Below are 13,141 nucleotides of genomic sequence, written 5' to 3'. Positions count from 1 at the left end.
TCATGGCCTAGACCATCTCCCAGTCCCTTTCCTTGGGGCTGCCTCTCCCCAGCTTCCGTCATGTAGTTCTGGAGGAAATTGACAATCATGTGTGCTGCTGGGTCAGGGCCAAAGACCGTGTAAAACCAGTCATAAGACCCCATGTCCCTGCCAGGATGGCTGATCTAGGACTGTAAATGTGATCTGACTAGGGTCATTCAGAGAATACCCTTGAACTCTGATGTTTGCAATCTTCTTTCCTTACTAGGTGATGCCTTCGGAATTTAAAACCCTAGGGCAGGTAGCCTGGACTTCCTCACTAGGTGTAGAAGGCTTAAGGAAGAAAGTTGTCAGGCTAAGACAGTCAAAGAAGTGGGAAGGGTAAGACTGAGGGTGAGAAAGAGAGAACTGATGACTTCTGATTTCTTGGGTCCAGTTACTGAGATCTTTGTATTTGCTCTGATTCTTGTGTCCTGGATTCCCAGAATCATTGCAATGAGTCTCCGTTTTCTTTGAAGCTAGTTGGAGTAAGGCTCCTCTCAATTTTGATTCAGACTTGGTTCTAGATGCTTCACTCCCAAACACAAACAGAGGCAACCATTTGTTTCAGCACCATTAAGAGCGAACCCCTTTATTCTTTACTGAGAATAGGGTGTGCAGACCACCAAATACAGTTCACAAGCATGCCTGGCAGCAGTGCCCAAAGTGTGAGTGTGTGTTAGGAGTGGCCTTACTGATTCCTGAACCACTCCAAGCATTTACACTGCCTGTGCCAGGCCAATCCTGTCATTTCCTCGATCAAAGACTAAGAAATACACCCTCAAGAAGACGTCACCCAGCATCCAGGTCTCTCTAGATATCCTCACTATGTTAACTTCAAAGGTGGTATAGCAGTGGCCTCTATAATCCTGGGGGAGTCAGAGACACACACCAGTCAGCATGAGCCCTTACAGGTGAGTCCCCCCAGTATCCAAACCCAGCACTATTCTTTGTTTTATTTCCCACTTTTGGTACATATCAAGGGATTTTCTCAGTAGCAGGGGATATGAGAGTTCATCCACAACCGCAAAGGGCCAAGACATGAGATTGCCATGAGGAAGGGTGTTGAGGAGGGGAGGACTGGGATTTGGGGAAACAGAGGAATGAAAAACAGCAAAGTCCTACTGTAGAGCATAAGGAAATATATTAAATATCCAATCATAAGCCACATGAAAAAGAATAAGAAAAAATATGTATTTTCAATGTATATAACTGAGTCACATTGCTGTGCAGCAGAATTTAACACACAACTGAAGATTAATCCCAGTTCAATATAATTTTTTAGAAAAGAACAAGTTGTCCATAGTTCTCACTCCCTGTTTCTTTCCTTCTGGCTTCTACTCCTTGTTTTCTCTGCAGAGAATGCTGATTCTTGTCATGCATCCCCATAATCCATACTTTATTAAAAAAAAAAACAAACTTTATTTTGTATAGGAGTATAGCTTATTAACAATATTCTGAGTTTTAGGTGGACAGTACAGGGACTTAACAGTATGCATCTGTGTACCCTGGATGTCCTGTGACATCCCGGCTGTCATATAACTGAGCGGATTTCCCTGTGCTAAACAGCAACTCGTTGTCGGTTATTCATCATAAATAGAGCAGTGACCACAACACGTTCCTGAAGACTTAACTCAGGAACTCTGAGAAGCCTCCTTCAGCCCACAGTTACCCTCTTTGGCCACTCCAGGCTTGGCTCGGTAACTTACTCTGGTTCCCCATCCCCACCGGTCAGTCTGTAGCCCTCATCACCCCAAGTAAGTCCCCAGTGCCCCAGTGCAGAGCACCTTGGGATGCCATTTGCATGGAATCCAGTGCAGTTTTGCCTAGAATCAAGCAACCTTCCATATGGCTCAATGAGTTTCTGGTTTTAGAATTCCTGAAATTCTCTCTTCCTCAATGCCTTCTTTGAGCCCATCAGACTGCTCTGAACTCCCGCAGAGAGCAGACATGAAGCCTCCACCCTGTGCCGGGGCTGAGCAGTCACTGTGCACCCTTGATTCACATTAGCATTCAACTCCCCACAGAGGGACCAGGTACCCCAACTCACAAAGGAAGTACTTGGCCGGAGCAAGGGGAAGATGCACCCCAGACCTAGGCTGACAATGTAATTTATTATCCAAACCAGGAAAACTTTGAGGAGGGAAGGAAGACTGTTAACTTATGCTGGGATATCACATTGGGACTGTCCCCAGCCATTCTCCTTGTAACATGGCCTATTTCTGGGACTGCTAGAGCTGAATTTCATGGTCATGCACCTAAGGGTTCAGATTAAATTAAAGCACTTTGAGGACTGAGGACCTTAGTGTTCCCCTCTCCCTGACTCCCACCATGGCATATGGTGTGGCCCCTCCACATATTTCAGGAAGATCAGTGTCCCACACAGCCCTTTACTCTCAAGTGACTGGTTTTGTGGGAGGCACTGGCCCAGCAACTGGGCTCAGAGGCATTTGCAATGGTGTGACATGGCCTCCAGAGGACGCCCTCCTCCCAGGAGCAGCCCAAGTGTTCCTGCAAGCTCCAGTTTGAGAACCAACCCTCAGTGTTGTTCCCCTCACCTTGAGGAAGTAGAATTGAGCTGGCACTGGGTAGTTGATGCCATTGACGGTGAAGACAATAGAGGGTAGGTTATTGACCACAGAACATGAAACGTAGTGCTGTTAGAGAGAGAGGGTGAGAGGTTGGCCCTGGTGATCCTTGTTGTGTGTGGAGAATGGGAGTGACCCTGGGGTATGACCGTTCACCTTGGAACCCTGTGGCTTGGCGCCGATGAGCTTCTGTATGTTATCGACCAGTGTTCTTGACCCTTGGATCAGCGATATCCCGGTGTCAACAATGGCCTCGCAGCTATCAGAACAAGCAATAACCTCTCTTCTCATGGAGATGTTGAGAGACAATGGAAGAAAGCTGGCATCAAGGTCACTCTGAGTCTCCCCAGAGTTGTCCCCTTCCTGACTGTCTCCTAAACAGCCCTTCATCTCTCACCCTCTTTTCCTTTGCTCTCGACACAGCACCTTTCTCGACATCCTCGAATGCAGTACTTGAATACACAAGGTTATTGGTACCTTGAAACAGGCTGGTCTTCCTTCCTTGAGAACTCCACTCCCTTTTGACTAGCAAATTTCTTCTCATATTCCAGATTCCAGCCTAATTGTATTGTTTTCAGGAAGTCTTTCCCTAGGTGATTATCAGTCTCCTGTCTTAGTCACTCTCTGTAGACCCTTCCTCATGTCTGCTGCTGCTACTGCTGCTAACTCACTTTAGTCCTGTCTGACTCTGTTCGACCTCATAGAGGGCAGCCCACCAGGCTCCACCATCCCTGTGATTGTCCAGGCAAAGTACTGGAGTGGGTTGCCATTGCCTTCTCCTCCTCATGTCTAGCATGTACCAAAGTTACAATTCACTATGTGGGAGAGTCACTTCAATACATCTTCCTTCTTAGATGTGAGGGCGAGTTTTATTCTCCTTGCCTCCCTAAAGTGCCTGGCACACAGTGGATGCCCAGTGCTTGTCTGTTCAATGAGTGAATGAAGACTGATAAAACAGTAAGAAACATCCAGAGAGCTGTATCTTGTGGAACAAATAACGGGTCACACACAGAGTGAAGATGGAGATTCGCAGAGGCAGCAAATTCTCATAGTAGTGGAAGAGAGGAGCCCCTCGGGAAGAGGGTGTCTCTCAGCACTGCTCCTACAACCAGCTCAGACCCTGAGACCCTGGCCATGAAACACATGACTAGCCCACAGAAACTCCAAAGGACAGGTCAGCTTTTCTCTGAGGGTATCACGCAGAATCCTATCCTCAGGTCACTCTTGGATCCACCTTCCTGATTCTCTGTTATAGCCCCTGTCTTTTTTATTAGTTGCTTTCATGTCTTAAGACTACAGCAAACCTGTCTTCACTGCTGGTAGCTGCTCCCTAAGAAGACCAGTTTTCCCCATTTTCTCAAGACTGTCCCTGTTTTTAAAATGACATTTTTCTGTACTGAGAACTTCCTATGTCCTAGGTAGCTCTGGACAGTTGGTCATGTTATCATAGCTCTGTTCAGGCTGGAGAAATTTTCCCTGATCCTCTGTTCACCACACTGTAGAGTCCTCTAACCATGTTCCCCACCTCTTAGGGCAGTGGGCACAGCCCTCTCCTAGATGCACAGACCTCTCTGGACCCTTTTAGGACCCTGGTCAGAGCCTTGCTCAGAAGGCCTGAAGATTATGAACCCATGGGTTGTTTGTGCATCTATGTGCTTGTGTGTTTGTTTGTATGTGTGTTTGTATGTGTCTGCGTGTGCTTGTGTCTGACTAGCTATGCATTTTTTTATCTGTCTCTGTGCATGTTTATATGTGTCTGCTGTGGGTTTCCATGTGTCTGTGGGTCTCTCTGTCGTTGCAGGTGGTGTGTATGTCTGTGTGACTGTGTGTCTGAGAATGCATTTGTGTGTGTCTGCCTGTGTCCATGTATAGTAGTGGGAGCATCACTTGGGCTGACCCTCAGAGGGAGAGGCTTACCAGTCCTTGTGTACAATCCAGTCGCCTGCTTGGATCAATGGTACCCAGTTGAGCTCTCCCTTCCAGTAGCGATTGTCCACCCCACCAAACATCACCACACTGCCCTCCCGCTTGTCTCTGTAGAGAGAAGTGATGGGGGGATCCTTGGAGGACAGTAAAAACAGCACTGTCTGAGAGCTGTGCTTGTCCACCCATCAAGGCCCTAATACAGTCTCCACGTACAGATGCAGAAATTGAGTCTAGGAGTGATTGAGATCCAGACTGAGCCCTGTTACTGGCTAAAGAGTGGCACAATGGAGGTTAGAAGGTGAATCAATTGGCTTGGCTCCACCCACTATGTCTTCTGGACGCCCTGGACCTCCAGTGACTTGAGTGTTCAGACACCTCAGAGGACAGGGTTCTGAAGTGTTTTGGCTTTCCCCTTGTCCACCTGTCATTTTTCAAGAAAACCAGTGCCTGGGAGTTCTAAGGGTGTGGGTTCAGTTCAGTTCAGTTCAGTTCAGTCGCTCAGTCGTGTCTGACTCTTTGCACGTTCACGTCACCCAAAGTTGGCTCTACTGGCCTGTGACCTCTACTGTCCAAAGGGCCCCACACTCAGAAGGGACCCCACCTCTGCTCTTCCAGTATTGAAATGCCTAATATTTCTTGAACAAGGGGTCCCACACTTTTGTGTCCCACACTTTCGTTTCTCACTTGCTCCTACAAATTGGATAGCTGGACATGGGCTCCCAGTGATATGCTAACGAGGAAGGGAAGATATCTGCCATCCTTTTCCTTCCTTCCTTATCAAATTCATAAGCAAATCCTAATGCCTTTCCTTCAACTTGTTTCCTGTTGCCTTCCATTCACCTTCCTCCTCACTCACCCCCCTAGACCAAGTTACTGGTATTGAGCCCAGGAGTAGGGTTGTGTTCCAATAAACTTTTATTTATAAAAGCCAGGGGTGAAACCAGGTAGGGTCCTGAGTCTGTAGTTATCCTTGGCTAGATTATCTCTCAGGATACTTCTTTATCAAGTGTTCTATAATTTTCGGGCAACTGAGAGCATTCTACAGCTAATTTGGAGATAGGGCTTGTCCATCTCAGACTTACTTGCTCAAATAGAAGGCAAAAACAGGCTCAGAAATGGCACCTTGATTTGTCAGCTTGTCAAAGATGGGGATGGCTCCAGTGAGGGATATGTTGGGGTAGTTCAAGCCCAAGACGCCTTCAAAAGGTATATCCTCAAACCCATATTCCTCCATGCTTAGACCAAACTGCTGGTCAGTACGTACAAGGTCCCCAATCTGTGGGAGAGAAGAGTATTCCCACTAACAGACATATGAAGTGGGACTAGGACTGGGCTGGGGTGCATTGCCATTACATCCTAAAAGAAGAATTGAGGCTGGGCTGTGTCTTTGGTGGACCTCAGACGGTTAGACCAAGCTGGGAGGGGAATTTGTGTTCCATTTGAGAGAATGGAATTCTCTGTGAATTTTAAAACATCTGCCCCTCTGAAAAACACCACCTGAGTGAGTCAAATTGGCCTTGTGGCTTCTGTCCAGGTGGGGCAACCAAGAGTCAGGCCAGGACCCTTTGGTGCCACCTTGTGGACAAAATGATCGAGAGCAAGATAGCCTTCTCTTTGGCATGACCCAGGGACAGGAATGGATTGCATTCTCTGTAAGGCACTGTGGATTCTGCAACTGTCCAGGAAGACAGAAGCTGAAAACACAATCTTGCTTGCAGGGTTCTATGAAATTACTGCCTGGGAAATTCACTTTTGGGGATATGTGTGTATTTCTGTGAGTATGTATGAGAGAGAATGAGAGAGAGGGGACATACTCAAGTATTTGGGGAGAGACAGGACATAGGTTTGTTAGACTCTGAAGGGTCCTCTAGGGTGAGAACTCATTTATCAGGTCCCTTGACTTCTCAGGCCCCCTAGTTTTCCACTCTGGAAACCTGAAACCCTTGACTGCCCCCAGGGTCCCCCGATCAGTTTTATCCTGTCCCCAAACAGTTGCTTTTCAACAACTTCAGTCCTGAAAAGCCAGCCTAACTCCACCTTTTATCCCATGTGTGCCCTCAGCAAGGCCCTTGCTGTCTGCACCTCAGTTTTCTCATATGTCTCATGAGCTAACCAGTGCAACTGCTGTGTGGGGTTGTTGCAGGATGAAAACAGTTATCACCTTAAAGTTCCTTGAATGGTTTGTGAATATAAAAGTGGGTTCTTTTATCCTTTCTTCTCGCTCCCAGCAAAATGAACCTTGAACTGCTCATAGACAGAGGAGCTGCAAGTCCACACCACAAGCCACTCTCTGGGTTAGCTAATTTGTTTCCTCATGTGCCACCATGGGCACTGCCTCCCCAGAGACATGACCCTGTGGATAAGATGGCCAATATCTATGGGAGTTAGGCTAAGAAGGGTCCTGCCAGATTGTCCTGCATCTGTTTTGCAAGTAGTGGTCACTCCATAGCCAGTCCTGCCTCAGCATTTGTTACACCGTTACCTGAACTGTGTCATGAACAACAACTCCTTTCATTCTCCCAGATCCATAGGTGATGCTGAAGGTCTTTTTTTTTTAAAATATTTTATTTTATTTTATTTTATTTTTAAATTTTAAAATCTTTAATTCTTACATGCGTTCCCAAACATGACCCCCCCTCCCACCTCCCTCCCCACAACATCTCTCTGGGTCATCCCCATGCACCAGCCCCAAACATGCTGCACCCTACGTCAGACATGGACTGGCGATTCAATTCTTACATGATAGCATACATGTTATTGGTAGACCGGAAGGTGGAAGACTGAAGATGTCTGAACCTAACCTGTGTAGCTGCAGAAACAAGAGATGAGTGTCATCAGGTTCCAAGGGTGGAAACAGGGTGGCAGGGCAAGTGAAGGATGGTCCAGGTACGGGGTGTCTGTACTCACAACAGGCTGAACTGGTGCAAAAGATGGAGGGCACACACTAGTCAGATGAACCTGTGTCAAAGATAACCTGGAATTCCTGAGAGGGTGTGGTGATGTTACCCACATAGAGCATCTACAGGGAAAAAGAGGGAGTGGGTTGTGCAGAACTGGCTACCCTCTATTCCCACACAGATGCCTCCCTCTGGGTGTCACGTATCTCTCGATATCACTTTCTAACCACTGTGCAGCTCACAGGCTTTGTTCACAGAGGTATCTGCATTTGATATATTTTTCCTGTGCTACATTGTATGCTGGATACTGACTCTATGACCAGGCATTGAAGTGGTACCGCCTGCATGGGAAGCCCAGAGGCATAACCACTGGGCATCCAGGACTGCTGGACACTCAGGGAAGCCCTGGTACCTTCATTTGACAAGCTCTGTAATCTCTTCAAAACCAGCTTTAGCACCAGCTTCTCCAGGAGGTCCTTCTTGTTCAACCCCAGCCATTCCCTCTAAACTCAGGCCACATCGAATCAACACCACATAGGTGAACCTTTCATTTGACATGTCTTTACTCTTTGCCTATTTCTCAGGCTGGCATGGGCACTCTTGAAGACAAAATAATCCGTTTTTCTAATCTAAAAACAGTAACCACAGTGATTCTTATGACCATACATGGAATACAAGTTCAGTAACTTTTTACTGCTGTTGTTCTTGCATCTGTGGAAACTGATTTCCTCTGCCTGGGAATTCACAATTGCTTTGCAGTTGGTTCTACCTTTTAATCACTGATGGTTCACTCTTTATCTGTAATTGAGTGGCTCACATCATTCAGAATGAACAATCGCCCTCAAACAAATGACACATGTTTGACACAGAAATGGAAATTTACCTGCCACCTGGTAATTGCCAGGCCCAGTCACAAAGACCAACAGTTGAGGATGTGAGTGCCTTCTCCTCTGGGTGGGGTCCCTGTTTTCCAGTGTTTCTGCCTCCTGCAGGAACCCCAACCCCGACATCCCACCTGGCACCTCCAGGTGAGCCCCAGTGCTAGGCTAGAGCACCAGGGGACTTTGTGGAGTGCCATCCTCCCAAAATACTCACATCCATGATGTTTCTCAGTGGGCAAATAGTCAGATTTGAGCCATGAAAAGAAATCTGGGACCGTCTGTAAGCATGCTCCTTCAGGAAATTGTTCATCATCTTTTTTTTTTTTTTCCACTGAGGGTGTTTCTCACGGTCTTCAATCTCCTTAGAGGTATTCTTTCACTGAGCATTTGACAAAGAAAACAAAGAAGATACTACAACAAGGTGTCAGTGTTAAGGTATAAATGTCATGGTAATGGCCTTGTTTATTTTCTAATCATTTTTGTGAGGCACATTATCATCAGAATTTTATGCATATATCATGGTAAAGGCATAGATTTGAATACAGGTTCTGTTCTGCAATCTTGGGTAAGCCATATGACCATGTAGTGTGTCAGTCTCCTCTTCGGTGAAATGGTGGAATGTAACAATACAAACCCTCCAAATAGAATATCTTGGTGATAAGTGAAGTGATGGATATAAGGTACCTGATAAATAGGAAGTGTCAACAATGACAGCCATTAGCATTGCTGTTGCCATCCCACTCATTCCTTCTCAGAGAATCTCAAGGAAGGAGATAGAAGGGGGACTCTTATCCTCTTTTACCAAGGAAGCAATTTGAAATGCAAGAGGTTTCTGATTTGGCTGTGGTCATACTGCTTGTCAGATATAAAACAGTGTATCTTTCTCTAAGTTGAAAGAGAAGAAAGAGTTGAAAGAAGAAGCCAAGATATAGGGAAGAAGTAAAGGAAATTCAGAAGCTTGAGAAAGAAGGATGAGTCAAATGAAAAATCAAAAGAAACCAACACAAGTAGAAATACACTTCCAGTGACTTCCAAAGTGATAGAGAGATAAATGACAGTGATACAGAGATGCAGACATAGGCATATACACACTGAAGTAGACAGGGAAAAAAGAGGACATGTTGAATAAAATGTAAAAAGTGCTTTTCCACAGGACCACATTGACATCTGTATAGACTGTGCACTGAAAAATTGCAAAGAGTTGCATTTTCAACAGGTCATGACATGACTGGACCCCAAGAATTGTGCAACCCAAATCTACACCAAGACCTTGAGATCCACAGTTCCTATAGCAAATTACTTATCAATAAGTAAGAGTTGAACTTTAAGACTCTTAGGGAAATATTACATTCCCTTCATAACCTGATGAGTGGAAGAATAATCATATGAAAAGAAAAATCTGAGAAAGGAATATGATGAGACTTACAGTCCCCTACTTACTTGACTATGCACTCTGAGAAGACCACCAGCCCGAGGAGCACAAGCCACTTCATGCCTCCTTCATGGATCAAGGTACTCAGGGAAGTTTGGGTTCTTAGCATGTAGTGGTGACCAGGAGCCCCTAGTTATATATGCTCTGACCTACTCTGGTTTTCCCCTTTAGGCCACTAAAAGATCTGAAAAAATACACAAAACTTTCGATAAAATCCTTACCTTCATCAGTGTCCTTGGCAAGTGGCCTTTGATGCTTCTCAGAATACAGAGAATTGAACTGTAATCTCTTCTTTGTAGCTTGGCTGGAAAATCAAATGGATCTGCATGGACATCTGAGAAGATGGAGAACCTTGTCTACTTGGAGAAAAAACAGCTAAGTACCTCATGAAAATGGATATTAGGGGCCCTGTTGGACACTCGTGATTTCATGTCATCTTCCTAGCCACTTGATGATATGCATTGCTGTCTTATTGGGAGAGGAGATTATTAGGAGGATAAATTGTCAAATGGCAAAGTGAAGACTTCAGGGACAGCCCAGGGAAATACAACTGGCTTTAGGTAGGGGGTCTAATGGCAGACATAGGGGCACCTATGATGCCAGGCTGCAGCAAAGATCTAGGGTAGATCAGTATTTCCATTACATGGTTTCAGTATTGGGAGAAATGTCATATGCATCCACAAGATATTTTATAGCATCCAACAACTGTACAAGGAAGAATTGTGTTCTAGGTTCTGGGTTAAAGGCTTCAAAGTCAAAGTTGATCAAGACAAAAGTAGTCTTTATTTTAAGAGAGCTAGAAGTCTAGCTCCCACAAACTCATGGCCCCAGGAGGCAGGAGATATGATACTAAGGACTAGGTGGCATTGTTGGAATCTGGGCAGCACAGGCCTTACCTCTGGGAGTGGCCTTTCCTCCACTTCACTCATGCTGGAAAGCAGGCCAGTTGGCCATGTTTTCAAGAGAATCAGAAGTTTGGATATTTATGTACAATCAACTGATTTTAATGTTAACAACTTTTATTTATTTATTTATTTATTTATTTATTTATTTTTGCAGGAAAAAAAAGAGGGAACAAAATCTCCACAGCGATGTGCTGGAAACAGCCTTCAGTTTCTGCAGTATTTTTGTCTCTGGCCTAGAGTTGGTAGTGCAGTGGGGACAGAGAGGAATTTAATTCATGTTGGCTGATTTAAAAAGAGTCTGAATGCATACTAAATATGCTGAATCATTGGAAAAGACCCTGATATTAGGAAAGATTGAAGGCAAGAGGAGAAGCGGAAGACAGAGGATGAGATGGTTAGATAGCATCACCAAATTGATGGACATGAGCTTGAGAAAGCTGTGGGAATTGATGATGGATAGGGAAGCCTGGCATTCTGCAGTCTATGGTGATGCAAAGAGACAGACACAACTGAAGGACTGAAATGAACTGAACAAATTGAGAACAAAGACTAATAAATCTAATCACATCAAGTTTTTGAATAGCTATCTACAACAACACATTACTTAAGTGGCTTTAAAATTCAGACTTATGACTCTACATTCAGAGTGGAATAACTTCTAAAGGAAAAACAAAAATGAAGCCCATCCTAAAACAAAACCAAAGAAAACGAAAAGAAAAAAAGGAAAGAAATCTGACACTGTATTCAACAACTTCAGTTCAGTTCAGTTGCTCAGTTGTGTTCAACTGTTTGTGAGCCCATGAATGGTAGCACGCAAGGCCTCATTATCCATCATCAACTCCCGGAGTCCACACATGCTCATGTCCATTGTGTTGGTAATGCCATCCAACCATCTCATCCTCTGTAATCTCCTTCTGCTCCTGCCTTCAATCTTTACCAACATCAGGGTCTTTTCAATCAGTCAGCTCTTCGCATCAAGTGGCCAAAGTATTGTACGTTCAGCTTCAACATCAGTCCTTCCAGTAACATTCAGGACTGATATCCTGTAGAATGGACTGGGTGGATCTCCTTGCAGTTCAAGGGACACTCAAGAGTCTTCTCCAACACCACAGTTCAAAAGCATCAATTATTTAAGGCTCAGCTTGCTTTATAGTCCAACTCTCACATCTATACATGGCCACTGGAAAAACCATAGCCTTGACTACATGGACCTTTGTTGACAAAGTAATGTCTCTGCTTTTCAATATGCTGTCTAGTTTGGTCTCAACTTTCCTTCCAAGCTATAAGTGTCTCTTATTTTCATGGCTGCAATCACCATATGCAGTGATTTTGGAGCCCAGAAAAATGAAGTCAACCACTTTCTCCACTGTTTCCCTATCTATTGGCCATAAACTGATGGGACCAGATAACATGATGTTAGTTTTCTAAATGCTGAAATTTAAGCCAAACTTTAAATCTCCTCTTTCACCTTCATCAGGAGGTTCTTTATTCTTCTTCACTTGCTGTAATAGGGTGGTGTCATCTGCATATCTGAGGCTATGGATATTTCTCCTGGCAATCTTGGTTCAAGCCTGTGCTTCCGCCAGCCCAGCTATTTCATGATGTACTCTGCATATAAGTTAAATAAGTAGGATGACAATATACACCCTTGAAGTACTTTCCTATTTGGAACCAGTCTGTTGTTCCATGTCCAGTTCTAACTGTTGCTTCCTGACCTGCATACACGTTTCTCAAGAGGCAGGTCAGGTGGTCTGGTATTCCCATCTTTTTCAGAATTTTTCACAGTTTATTGTGATCCACACAGTCAAATCTTTGGCATAGTCACTAGAGCAGAAGTAGGTGTTTTTCTGGAATTTGTTGCTTTTTTGATAATCTATCAGATGTTGGTAATATGATCTCTGGTTCTTGTGCCTTTTCTAAAACCAGCTTGATCCTCTGGAAGTTCATGGTTCACGCATTGCTGAAGCCTGGCTTGGAGAATTTTAACCATTACTTTACTAGCGTGTGAGATGAGTGCAATTGTGCTGTAGTCTGAGCATTCTTTGGCATTGCCTTTCTTTGAGATTGCAATGAAAGCTGAGCCTTTCTAGTCCTGTGGTCACTGCTGAGTTTTCCAAATTTGCTGGCATATTGAGTGCAGCACTTTCACAGCATCATCTTTCAGGATTTGAAATAGCTCAACTGGAATTCCATCACCTCCACTAACTTTGTTCGCAGTGATGCTTTCTAAGGCCCATTTGACTTCACATTCCAGGATGTCTGGCTCTATATGAGTGATCACACCATCGTGATTATCTGGGTCATGAAGATCTTTTTCATGCAGTTCCTCTGTGTATTCTTGCCATTTCTTCTTAATATCTTCTGCTTATGTTAGGTCCATATCATTTCTGTCCTTTATTGAGCTCATCTTTCATGAAATACTCCCTTGGTAACTCTAATTTTTTGAGATCTCTAGTCTTTCCCATTTTTTTTTTTGAATTTTTATTTTTACTGT

At 44.5% G+C, this 13,141-nt stretch overlaps 1 pseudogene; it reads right to left on the bottom strand.

Annotated features, from left to right (window-relative positions):
- Positions 1–737: 737 nt before the first annotated feature.
- LOC138426582 (pregnancy-associated glycoprotein 1-like) lies at positions 738–9,803 on the bottom strand (annotated as a pseudogene).
- Positions 9,804–13,141: the final 3,338 nt, after the last annotated feature.

Source organism: Ovis canadensis, chromosome 21, assembly GCF_042477335.2.
Source record: "Ovis canadensis isolate MfBH-ARS-UI-01 breed Bighorn chromosome 21, ARS-UI_OviCan_v2, whole genome shotgun sequence".
Lineage (NCBI taxonomy): Eukaryota > Metazoa > Chordata > Mammalia > Artiodactyla > Bovidae > Ovis > Ovis canadensis.
Note: the sequence above shows the minus strand (reverse complement) of the source record. Positions and strands in the feature narration are given on the sequence as shown.